We start from the raw sequence: 12,991 nt of genomic DNA on the forward strand, positions 1-12,991 counted from the left end.
CTTCTGCAGGAATATTAATTAAATATTAAACTATAATGCCAATTATAATAAAAAAGGAAAGTAAAAAAGCTCATTATAATGTCATATTTGAGTAATTATGAGACCATGTCAAAAGATGGAAAATTTAAAAAGAGTCAAATAAACACCTTACAATAAATGGATTTTTTCATATAATTATAAAATATTTCTAAATCCTAATGGAAATATTTTACTTTTTTATTTTGTATTTATTTATTTAACAGCAGGATCCTGTGATAATCATATATTATTAAATGAGTAATACTTTATTATAAGACAGAGATACAAATAAATGCCAAACAACAGTCTGGAGGTTAGGATCCATATTGTTCTCCAGTTACATGAAGAGCCGATGATCAGAGGTAGGTGGCGATGTTCCTCATTAAAATGAATGAATAATAACCATCAGTATCATGATGTCACTGCAGACATTGTAATCTGCACAAAAATGCTATTTTAAACTGTACACCTTAAAATGTTGTAGATTAAATACATTAAATGTATTATACTATTATCATTTGTTATGATCAGATAATTTCTTACTATATACATATAGTCATGTCACTGTTATAAAGAGCTTTTCATTGTGTTTGTGCACAGATTAAACAGAATTAATGAGCTTTAGATGTGTAGGTAGGTCTGTTCTTGAACTTGGAGCCAGATTAGCTGTTTCCCTCTGCTTCCAGTCTTTATGCTAAGCTAAGCTAATTGCCTCCTGCTTCACACTTAACACTGACATGAGATTGCTGTCGATCCTCTCATCTAACTCTCGGAAAGAAAGAAAGGAAATAAGCGTCATTTCCCACATCGTTTAACTCAACATGTCATTACCATTAGCAACGCTGAAGCTGCATCAGAGCAGAGCACAGCACAGTGTCCAGCAGTATATATATAAATATATATATAGTTCATGATCATTCACAGTGAAATGGCAGCGCTGCAGCTCATTAGAGTGAACTGAGTCATGGTCTCCTCCGTTAAAGCCCTGAGATGATGATCACACAGCGGTTCTCGTCTGCAGAGGCTCGAATTGATGGAGAGTTAGAGATAAAACAGGAGCGGTGGCAGCTGTTTGGTGAATGTGTGAGTGCAGGAAGAAGTCTGGGTGGTGAACTAGTGAAAACATTTAAATTATTATTCCATTTTGCCATGCAGTTTTGTGCAGACATTCACGTTCCCCGGAGGATGAATTCCAATCATTTTGGTGATCCACTCGCATCAACTGCAGGTCAAAATTTTCATGATTCCTGTCAAACATCTCACAATGTTCTGCATGCATTGGAGGATAATTTGGTACAGATGTTAACGTTTCTGAGATGATTTATCCTCTTCCTTTTGTACCATCATGACGGAAACTTTATAGTCCTTTATCAAAAAAAGGAAAAATTCCTTTTCCTTCGTCTCTTTCTCGTGGCCACCAAGAGACCATCAGAGGACCGCCAGCAGACCACCAGCAGACCACCAGGAGACCATCAGGGGACCGCCAGCAGACCATCAGGGGACCGCCAGCAGACCACCAGCAGACCACCAGGAGACCATCAGGGGACCATCAGGGGACCGCCAGCAGACCATCAGGGGACCGCCAGGAGACTACCAGGAGACCGCCAGGAGACCATCAGGGGACCGCCAGCAGACCACCAGCAGACCATCAGGGGACCGCCAGCAGACCACCAGGGGACCATCAGGGGACCACCAGGAGACCGCCAGGAGACCATCAGGGGACCGCCAGAAGACCATCAGAACACCACCAGGAGACCATCAGGGGACCACCAGAAGACCATCAGGGGACCATCAGGGGACCACCAGAAGACCATCAGGAGACCGCCAGGAGACCATCAGAACACCACCAGAAGACCACCAGAAGACCATCAGGGGACCACCAGAACACCACCAGGAGATCACCAGTTTGCAATAACTGAGAATTTTCATACTGGAGGAGATATTATTTTTCTCAAAATCTGACATGAATCCCATGAGGGATTTCTAACCAGCATCTGTTATTAAAAATAACAATGTTAGCGTCGTGTGCAGCCCGGATCTCTCACTGTTTGTGTGGCTCAAAATACAAATCAGATTTCCATTTAAAACAAATTCAATCTGATTTAAAAATGAATTTCATCCAAATCCAACTCAACATATGTTGTATCTTTGGCATCTTCACAACCTCGACTGGTATTTAAAGGGTTGTGGCTTTGAGAAATAGAAATAAACAAAACAAACTTGCAAAGTAACACAAGTTAATGCAAAACCTCACTACAAGCTGAGACGAGCCGAACCGAGCCAGGAGGAGGAGGAGGAGGAGGAGGAGGAGGAGGAGGAGCAGCTCAGAGCTCAGCTGTCGGGGGTTTGATAAAGCCTCAGTCAGTTCAGCTGCTAACACAGACTGAGAGCACATGTTAAATATAGAGCAGACTCTCACTGCTGACCGGGAACGAACTGGAGGGAAGAACAAACAACTGACTTTATTCACAACGAGTTTCTGTTTCTGTCCTCAGACGAAGCTTCACGCCTCCAACTGTGGCAAGAGAAGAAGAACAAGTGCAGAAGAAGCTCAAGAGGAACGCTGGAGGAGGGAAGACTGATTTGAGAAACTCAGTCATGTTGTGACGGATTGTCAGTGAACTCATCAAAGAGGAACCGAGTCACTTTTTTTTGGGATTGAACAGCTGTGAGACCTTTTACCTGCTGAGACCAGGTGAGACTAACAGGTGTGTGTTAGACTGTGAAGTTTCATTTCATTTAACATGTTTAGTTACATGGTGGAAGAACAACATATCACATATCTGATAATAAACAAATTAAAAATTCACAAATATTGTTTAAAGAAATCTATAAATTAAGGAAAACTATTGAATAAAAAACACGAATGCTTTTCACACTATTCAAATATCATGAAATATACAAATAATATTCTCTGACATGGATGATATCAGTGCTGAGGTGATTTGTCGATTAATAGAATTTGATATTTATTAGTAATTTATTAAATGAAAACAATATCTGATAACAGCTTCTGGAATTTATTTATTTTGTTTCGTAATGATTTTTGGTGAGAAAAACCCCTTAAGATGTGTTTTTATCAGCAGAATGTACTTGTAGTATCAAAAGTATAAGTACTGATATGCGGACAGAATTACTGCGGTCAGTGTTATATTATTATAATATTATAATATTGGATCGATATCACTGAGGCGTTCATTTTGAGATCCTGTAGAGAGGCTCCAAGTTAAAGCTTGAAAGACTTTATTATTTGAGTTTACATCACGCATACATGATGCATATTCATAAACAAATATGAGCTTTATCATGTTACAAACTCATTAGAAACGGGGCGATCAATACAAACTTTTTAACATCATTTTGTCTCAGAGGGCTTTAAAATATAAATAACATAAAACATCCACTAACCACTGATCCTCAAATGTGAGGAGGAAAACCTTCTCTAAGACAGATATTAGTAAGTAAAGTCCATAAAACATGATGCAAAGTAGATATCAAGTGCGATAGGTTTAGGAGTAGTGAGTTACTGGAATGAACTGACTCAGGAATGACTCTGAGTTATGACTCCTTCATTCACAGCCCAGTAAAAGCTGGTTTCAGGAAGCCGTACACATTAGAGACGACGTTAATTTAATGGATCTTTATAGCGCGGTACTTAAGCTCTGCTCTCTGCGAGGGGGAGAACAGCTGCTTTTATGAAACGTACAAACACAGAGAGGACACGAAGCAGCAGACCAAACACAAGGAATAGACGCTTATTCTGTAGAACAACTCATAAGAGCATTTTAAAACTACTAACATGTATTTAATGTATCAAATAAATCCATTTGATGATGCTGAACGCTGTCGTTCAGGTTTGGTTAGGATGAGGGAAACATCACGGTTTGGGTTAAAGTAAGTAATTTGTTATAATTAGGAGATCTTTGTCATCGTGGTTACAATAATAATTATTATTATACTGATAATAATCATAAGAAAAAGTAGTATTAGTGTAAAAGTAGCTCTTTTTGTTACCGTCCTACTGCAGCTCAATGGGGAAAAACAAAGATGACTGATGCTGTTGTTCTCCTTCATGAGCTATTCATGCTCCCCACAGGATATATTATTATAAATACAAATATTACTTTGGTGATCCCCAGATTGTATCGTGTATTTAGTTTATAAGTCTTTGCAATGTGACTGGTGTTTGGTGGCGTTTGATGAACACTGATAATGTGTCAAACAATCGAAAGGGTTCATCCCCTGGGGACCATGACCATAACAAAGGTGCTTTAAAGGTGGAGCTAAATAAAAGATTGTAATGTCATCGGAATCAGAATCGGTGTTTATTGTCGAGTAGGTTTTCACATTTAAGGAATTTACTTTGTTTTTTTGGTGGAAAACATAAAACAGAATGAGAGAAAATGAAATAAAAAGTAAAAGCATGAATTGCAAAAATCAAGAAACACAAATATAGACAAGAAGAAAATGTCAATAAAAATATACAAAAATACTTTAACAAATATGTACGAGAAACATAAATATAGACTAGAACTAAAATGAATAAAAATATATAAAAAATACAACACAAATATGTAGAAGAAACACAAATATAGACTAGAAGACGAATATAATTCAAATATGACAAAAATACAACAAAAAATAATTATTCAAAATCATCGTTATTAGGAAAATAGTTTCAGACATTTAGTGAATAACTCTGCTGAGGTTCAGTGTTTGTTTCAAAGACACAATAAGAAATCAAACCTGTGACATCTCAAAGTCAGGACAGTGTGTCTACTGTTCTGTTCTGTTCTGTTCTAGTTAAATATGGAAAATGTTCCCCTTTTGATTTACGTTCCAAACAGTAAACAGAGGCGCTCTCTGCCTCCACCTCCTCTGTGTTATCGTACCCAGCATGCATTGCCCCGCCCTGATCTCCTGGGACCTTTCTCTCCATTAATAGCTTCTTTTTTTCCTCCACTGTTTTCATTGCAAGACATTTTCAATCCTTTTGTGCAGCTGATATGTGGAAGGGGTTTGTTTTTAACAAAATGCTCACAAACTTTAACAAACATCTTTAATTTTATGTCATTTTTACAAAGATATTTTCTTTTACTGAAGTTGAAACTTGATTTGTTTGCCTGGTCCGTCTGTCAGCAGGATATAAAGATCTAATTTATCAACAGGTTTCTGTACAATGTGGTGGGAAGCAGATCGGCTCCGAGCCAACACACCGCTGATTAGCTTCTGGTGTCGATCCAATTTAGGGATTTTCCAAACAGTTGTTACGAATCCTCAAGGGCTGTTGAAAGGGTCAGAACATCAGTTTCACTTAAAATGTCGTGTGAACTCTGTGGTTAATACCAAAGACTGAATATAAGAAGTGGATGTAGTCATGGTGCGGTCACCCATTGGTTTGTGGACTGATGTGTTGAAGCCTTGAGTTTGGCGATTTTGCCGTCGCCATCTTGGAATACGACCGTTGCCTTGTTGTTGTTGTTTTGCAACCAGTGAACAGGAAGTGACCATATCTGGACTGAGGAGGAGTGACGTAGAGACGCCACGTACGTCTCTGGTAGAGACCTGTCAATCACTGTGTAGCCCCGCCCTAAAGCATCCCCTGCTTTATGGTCTGTTTGACTCTAAATGGACCATAATGTACTAAATGAACATCATGCTGTATTGAAGAAGACTTGAAACTAGAGATTGAGACCATAAACTCATGTTTACAATGTTTACTGAGGTAATAAATCAAGAGAGAAGTAGAGTCATTTTCTCATAGACTTCTATACAACCAGAGGAGTCGCCCCCTGGTGGACACTAGAGAGAAGCATTGATCTTTATTGGTTACTGTAATGGTGTGTGAGTCTTCTCCTGTTGGACGGTCCAGGATTATTCCTCTCTCATGAGTCTCATGAGTCATTCCTCACGTCACTGAAGTTGCTGGTGGGCTGACCACAAACCTCTTGAGATTCATCAGCACTTTGCAGCTAAACAGCTTGTAAGAAACAACTTAAAAATGACGTGAAACCAGCAGCGGTCCGTTACTCTCATGATATGCTGCCCCACTCTCTCACCCCTCTCCCCTCTCGTTACTCCCAGACTTTATGAGGGAAGTGACTTCATGCTCAATCCATTTGAGAGGCATGTGAGACTTGGCTGCTGCTCGGCTGCATGTCGGGAGTGATGTCAGCTTTCTGGACTGGTCACCGCTGATTAGAGCTCTCCAACGTAAAAAACAAACCTGCCTCGTCTCAGCTCACGACGACTGACGTGGTCTGGGAATATATTGTTATTTGGACGCTAAAAGAGATATTTGTTATATTGGGTGTAATGGAAAAGGAGTGTCTCAGATGTGGTAGCTAAGGAGTCATGATGGGACATTTAGCTGAAAAAATAAATCAAAAACAGACAAAGAAAGCAGAATTCTGCTCTTTAAAAACAATCAAAAACAGAAGCAGCTTTGATAGAATGATTGTCTGCATGCTGGTGGCCAGCATCTGATCTTTACAATAATAACACTGAGCATACTTCCTCATTCATGATCACGTGGATAACATACAAGATTATTTATGGGATATTTATGAATTACGGCTCATTATGTTTTTGTAGGTTAGACCTACGAACGCTGGAGGAGACCGGCCTGAACATTTATGGCAGAAATAGAATATAATGTTCATAACTATATTTTCATTGATCACAATTCTGCTGATTGTACATCATATGAGTATATTAAAAAAACAAATACACACTATCGGGGCTATAAGGGTTATTTTTGAATGTATGACAAGCTCGTCATATTTTAAATAACTTATATAATAAATAAAGTACAGCACAAGAAAGCATAAGAAACCAACTGAACTGATCGCATGTCGAAGGTAAAGACGGCTGCTCTTCAACTAATCTTGTTAACAAGCAGGTTGAACTGAAGATGTTCTGTCTTGAATCTCAATGTGGGAACTCTTCCACTGACGTGGTCTTGATTATAGTTGTTCTGTTCTGGATGCTAAAGATGGAAATGTGAGCCCGTAGTGACGTTCAAGCCTCAACTGTAAGTGTCACTATTTCAAGCACATGCTGCTTCAGACTGATATTAGTCGAGCACCGCACACTTTATTTCAGCCGGCAATGTCGAGTGCTTTTTCCTACAGAATCTTAAAGGCCAGAGCGACACGCTGATGGTCTTTACATGCAGCCTGGTACAGAAGAGGTTTTGTTTTTGTATCTGTTTTTCAATGACCATTATATTCTTTCATAAATATGTTATTTATAAGAGCAATAACAACATTTAGGCTGTTGGATACAGGGGCAGATATAAGGAGGATCCCTCCTGATGTGTAGAACCCAATGAAATGTTAAAACTGCACATTCATGGTCCCCAGAGGATGAATCCGTCTGACCTCCGTGATCCTCTGACTTTTCATTCAACACCACCATCAGTTCATATTAACATTTTTAAAATGAGCAAATACCTGCAGAACTAATAACGTTTCCAACCTCGGCTGTACTCTTGTGTTTACTGCTAATTAGCTCAAGTTTTCATGCTGACATGCTAAACTAAAAATGGTAAGTATGGTGAAGGGTATACCTGCATGGCATTAGCATGTTAGCGTTGTCATTGTGAGCCATGGATGTATAAAGAGAACTGGAAACAGTGCGGCGCCCTGATTCATTCCTATGAAAGCTGCTCAGTGGTGCAGTTTTACTTACGAATATAAAAGTCTGATAAAATTACCCGGATCTTTGGTGATATTACGCAATATGGGGCCCAAAAGAGCAAGCGCACTAGCATTTTCTTAAGTCCCGCCTCCGAGTCCTGAACGGAGGACGGAAAATAACTGGATTCAAGTGTTAAGTGCATTTTATAACTTTTAGGACTTAATGATTTAACTAAGGATTATTATTTGTATTGTGAAGTTCATTTACCCTAAAAACTGAATAATCCGCTGAGTTAGAGACGTCTCTCTCTTAATTTAGGTCTATGGGGGAAAGTCTTTTTGGGGCCCTATGGCATCACACAACGGACACGGAAATTGTAATTCCCCAGTTTGGGCAGAATGTAAAATTAGCTTCAGAGCCTGGCCCTCTTCCTGGGGGCTTGTAGTGAGCATGTTAGCATGCTAACATTAGCATTCAGCACCTCGTGCAGGGCTGCAGACTCTTAAGTCTCGTTTCTTGATGGTCATGTATCTTTAAAACTGTTTTTTGGTTTAAATTTCTAACTGTAAAGTCAAACCTCAGTGTTTCTGAAGCCTGTGTCACGAGGACAAAATGATACAAGTTTTGTTTTAATCTTGTTTGAATATCAGATATTACGTTTTGTGATCTCATGACTAAACGACCTCATTATCATTATGAGATAACAATAATCAATCAGCTGGTATTTGCTTAAGTTTTGTTCCAGTTCGTCTGCGATGTGGCTTCACTGACTGAAGCTCGTGAGGAGAACGGCAGCGGCACAAAGCACAGGCGCAAACTATTACTTTGGTATGTAGAGATGACGAGATGATTAAGCCGTGACCCTGAGATAACGGGAGTATGAACCAGCACGGGGCTATGAGGTCACAGTTTCCAGCTGTGACATCATCGCAAAAGCAGACTCAACTCATTGTTTTATGATGTCGAGTTGAAAGAAGGGGGAGACTGAGAGAGACTTTAAGTGGGATTGTAGATGTTCAAACTTCCTTTTTTTCTGATAACTTTTAGGACTTTCTCTGAAAAAAGATTGAGCTTCAAAGCACATTCCGTACCAGAAGGTCCATTTAGTAGCTGTTCTGGAGCTTTCCATCATATCACATGATCTTCATGAAATATACCAACAATAATGTAACATTACATTATGTCTTGGTTTACTTTAATTACTTAAATGTATCTCACAAATGTATGATATGTAACTTAAATACATCTTATTTTTTAACTATTTCACTTTTAAGGGTTTTCATTATTACTCCAGCAGCTATTATTCATTATCATTGACAGCAGTGTTAATATACGTGTAACGTTTAAGTTAAAGGTGATTTTAGGTCAATTCTTACCATGTTAATGTTGATTAAAGGAGATTTATTAAAGGAGAACCGTGGCCTGCAAAGCAACGAGTGACTGAAGAACAATCCAGGATTACAGTCACAACCCTTCACTTCAGTCTGATTCCTCTGTTGTGAATACACTCAAAACTGAGACTCTTTAAAAGGCACTTTGACCTGCTTGTGAACCCGAAGCGCTCAGCCGTCGTGCAGATTTCCTCTGACTGAACGTAACGTGCTGCAGCTAACAATCCCACAGACTGTTGGAAACTCTGTTTTTCATCCAGTGGCCTCAGTAGCCGTTACCTCCCAGACTTCTCTCACACCGTTTTACAAGCTCAGCTGGATGGAAATAAACAGTCAGTGGCTCTTTGCCAGCTGAGCTCCCAGAGACAAAAACCCTTTGGCTGGTGGCTGGTGGAGTTTTCCCACTAAAACTGTATTTGTTTTGTGGTAGCTGTGTGGATAACTGCTGATAAGAGGGATTTAGAAACAGACGATAAGCTTCGATGAAAAATGAGCTGAAGTGAAAACAAGGAAAAACGAGTTGAAATTGCAAATAAATCTGCTGGAGTAGACAGAAAGGAGTAGAGGTGCTGAAATAGAAGAAGAATAACTATAAGCGCTGAAAGGAGTTGAGGTGTGAGTTGTGCATTAGCTGAAAGGAGCTGAAGAGTCAGTTGGTTGCGAGGACGTTAGAAATTGATTGTCATGCTGTGTTTACATCACGAGCAACATGCGAAACAGCGACATGAGTAAACATGAGTTTATGGTCTCAATCTCTAGTTTCAAGTCTTCTTCAATACAGCATGATGTTCATTTTGTACATTATGGTCCATTTAGAGTCACACAGACCATAAAGCAGGGGATGCTTTAGGGCGGGACTACACGGTGATTGACAGGTCTCTACCAGCGACGTATACGACGTCTCTACGTCACTCCTCAGTCCAGATATGCTCACTTCCTGTTCACTGGTTGCAAAAAAGCCAAGATGGCGACGGTCATAATGCTGAACTTGAGGCTTCAAAACATCAGTCCACAAACCAATGAGTGACGTCACGATGACTACGTCCACTTCTTATAAACAGTCTATGCTGTGAACATAAAAATGTGAGGTGAGAGCTTACCACAATGTAAAAATCCTATTTTTAGCCCCTCCCCTTTTTAGTGGCAATCCTTTAGATTTGAAACAAGATATTTTGCTTTAGAGTTTAGCAGTTCGGAGTCTTGGACTGAATCCAAAATGCCATCCTAACATGCTTTTCTTCATAATTGTGTGTATAGTTTTTTGTAACGCAGATTTTCGTCCGGGAATGTCACCTCATTTCATAATACTTCAAATATATAAATATTGCAGTACTTTCATCAGTGGGCCACAGTCACCATTGTGTTGCCTCCTTTGACAGACACAATAGGTGTAATTCAGGCGTATCTAGGACTTCCACTACAGGTACAAGGTTAGAATAGAATAGAATAGTTTGGTCTGAACATACCTTTACAGGTCAGGTGTATTCATTTAAAGACCACTGAACCTCTGAGTCATGATGAGAGAAGTTCTGAGTTTATCTAAATGTCGATCTTGTGCTTGCAGCTCACAGTATTTAAGCTTTACAAGCAATGATTGAGACACATTTAAATGAGCCCAGGAGACTTGTTTTTTTATTTTTTTATTCTGACTGTAAATCAGTTTTACAAAAAACATCTGCTTTTGTGGTATTACAAGGGTTGTTTATCTTTGATTTATCCTTTGCGGTTTCATAAATGCATCAGTATGCTGCTCGTGTACAAGAGCAGTCAAACAATTTCGTGCTGCTAACATTTTATTTTAGGAAATAAAATGCAGAGATTTTGCGAATTTGAATCTTACGAATCAAGATCCCCATTTTAAATATTAAACAGTGGATTTAATGACAGGAGTATATTTGTTTTGGCTCTCCTGTGAAGTTGTTCGTCATCTGCTAACGTCCTCTTGCCTCTGAGGATGTTGTATATCTTAGAGCCCTCCTGCAGCACAGATGACTGACTGCATTACTTTCCCCATTATGGTGAGTTACAGCAACAGGCCAGACCTCTTTAAACCTCCTTCACGAAGCCCATCGCTCCCTTATATAGTCATCTCTCTGAATCGACATGTCTAAATCATGTTGCACATGAAAAGCATGAAGTTTGAAGAAGTGTAAAAGTTGAGATGGTGAATTTTTGGAAAGCTGCCATCACTTCCAAGGCAAACCGAAGGGAGCTCAGTTGCATGAAAGCCTTCTTGTATTAGATGTAATATTAATAATAATAAGTACAGTTTCACATCATCACGCATGCTACGTTATTTATTTTTTGATTTCTTCTTGAAACAAGATGTTTGGATGGGACATAATGCAGGAAAGGATCATTACAACCGTGAATTAAAGAGATATCAGTCAGCAAGAGAGAGGCAGTTGGTTATTTAATCATATATATACAGACGAAATCCAAATACCAGAAGTGAAACTGACGCGAAAGGAGAGTTAAATAATCGCTAAAAACATATTAAATACAAGTAAAGGAAAGGAAAATAAACAAAGTAGTGCAGCACCAATCATCTGACAATAATAATAGAGAGAAGTGACTAAAAGATGATGGGGCAAGATGTGTCATTGGAGAGTGAGGACAACAAGGAATTATTGTTTATTGGTTCGTTTGATTTTGAACTGAGCTAAAAAACATTCTGGCAGGAAAAACTGATTTCTTTCATTATGTTTAAACTGATAACAATGATGGCATTAAAACATAAACGAAAATATGTGAAAAAGTAATTGATATTTTATTTAGACTTTAATGTCACCGCATGCAAATGTTGCTTCGTTGGTGAAGCACACACGAATTCAATGTCAATGTTTGACTTTTGCTTTATTTCAGTAATGTGAAGAATTTAGGCCAGAACACAAATTAGTTAAAGAAAAGTATACTCCCTAACTAACCTAAACAATTTAATAAATTGCAGCTACCAATAGATGTTACTGGTTCTGACTAGAAAACACTGTTTCACTACAAAATAAGAATAGAATAGAATAGAAATATACTTTATTCATCAATAAATGTGTCAATAAATCTGTTATCTTACTGTAATTACCAATTTCCAACTTCTAAATACTGTTGTTATGACTTGGATTTTTCTGAAAGCTCAAAAATATCCAACTAGGCCTTAAATAAAGCAGAAGTGCCTGAAAATACACACAAATACGGACGCTTCAAGTCAGCTAAAATCTTCTGTTCAAGATAATTACACTCAAATTTAAAGGACAGTCTTATAATTGCTACAGTGTTTTATGTTTAACCAACTCAAAATGTCCGGTTACGTGAATCATTGGAAGAAGTAAATATTACGCATATCTACCACCAAATATGGCCGCCGCAACAACGCTAACATGACAGACGACACTTTTGCTTTCAATCATGAGGCTGATGCATAATGATGCGTCAAACAAGAGAAAACAATTACAGACCACAGAGGCCAGACATGCGAGCATGATCTATATTTACCCCGAGGACACGTCTCTATCATTTCAATATGAGCTGAAATATGAACCCAGTGGATGTTTAGTTGGTGTTTTTCTGTCTCGGGGATTGACGTACGTGACCTCTGTTTAGCTAACAACTGTTGAGGCGTTGTATTAGTATAAACAGGCAGCTAGGGTTAGCGGCTAGGGTTAGCGGCTATTGAAGCGGCTATTGACAACAACTGGTGATGTGGAGGAGTGTGAGGAGGAAAATGGAGGTCCAGGCATCTGTGGGATTGCTGATGGATCATAATGTGATAGCCCGGAGTCCCCCCCCCTCCCCCGCCCTTGTTGGACTCTGAACAACAACAAGTGGGGAGACCCTAAAAATAACCCTGAATAAACTTTCACCAAACAAACAGCTGCACAGCTCACAAATAGAGGCGAAGGACAGACGATATATTTCAAGTGTAGTGGTGCTGTAAAATGGATGAT

The sequence above is a fragment of the Anarhichas minor genome, unplaced genomic scaffold (assembly GCF_050575085.1).
Source record: "Anarhichas minor isolate MPS153535 unplaced genomic scaffold, ASM5057508v1 ptg000136l, whole genome shotgun sequence".
NCBI lineage: Eukaryota > Metazoa > Chordata > Actinopteri > Perciformes > Anarhichadidae > Anarhichas > Anarhichas minor.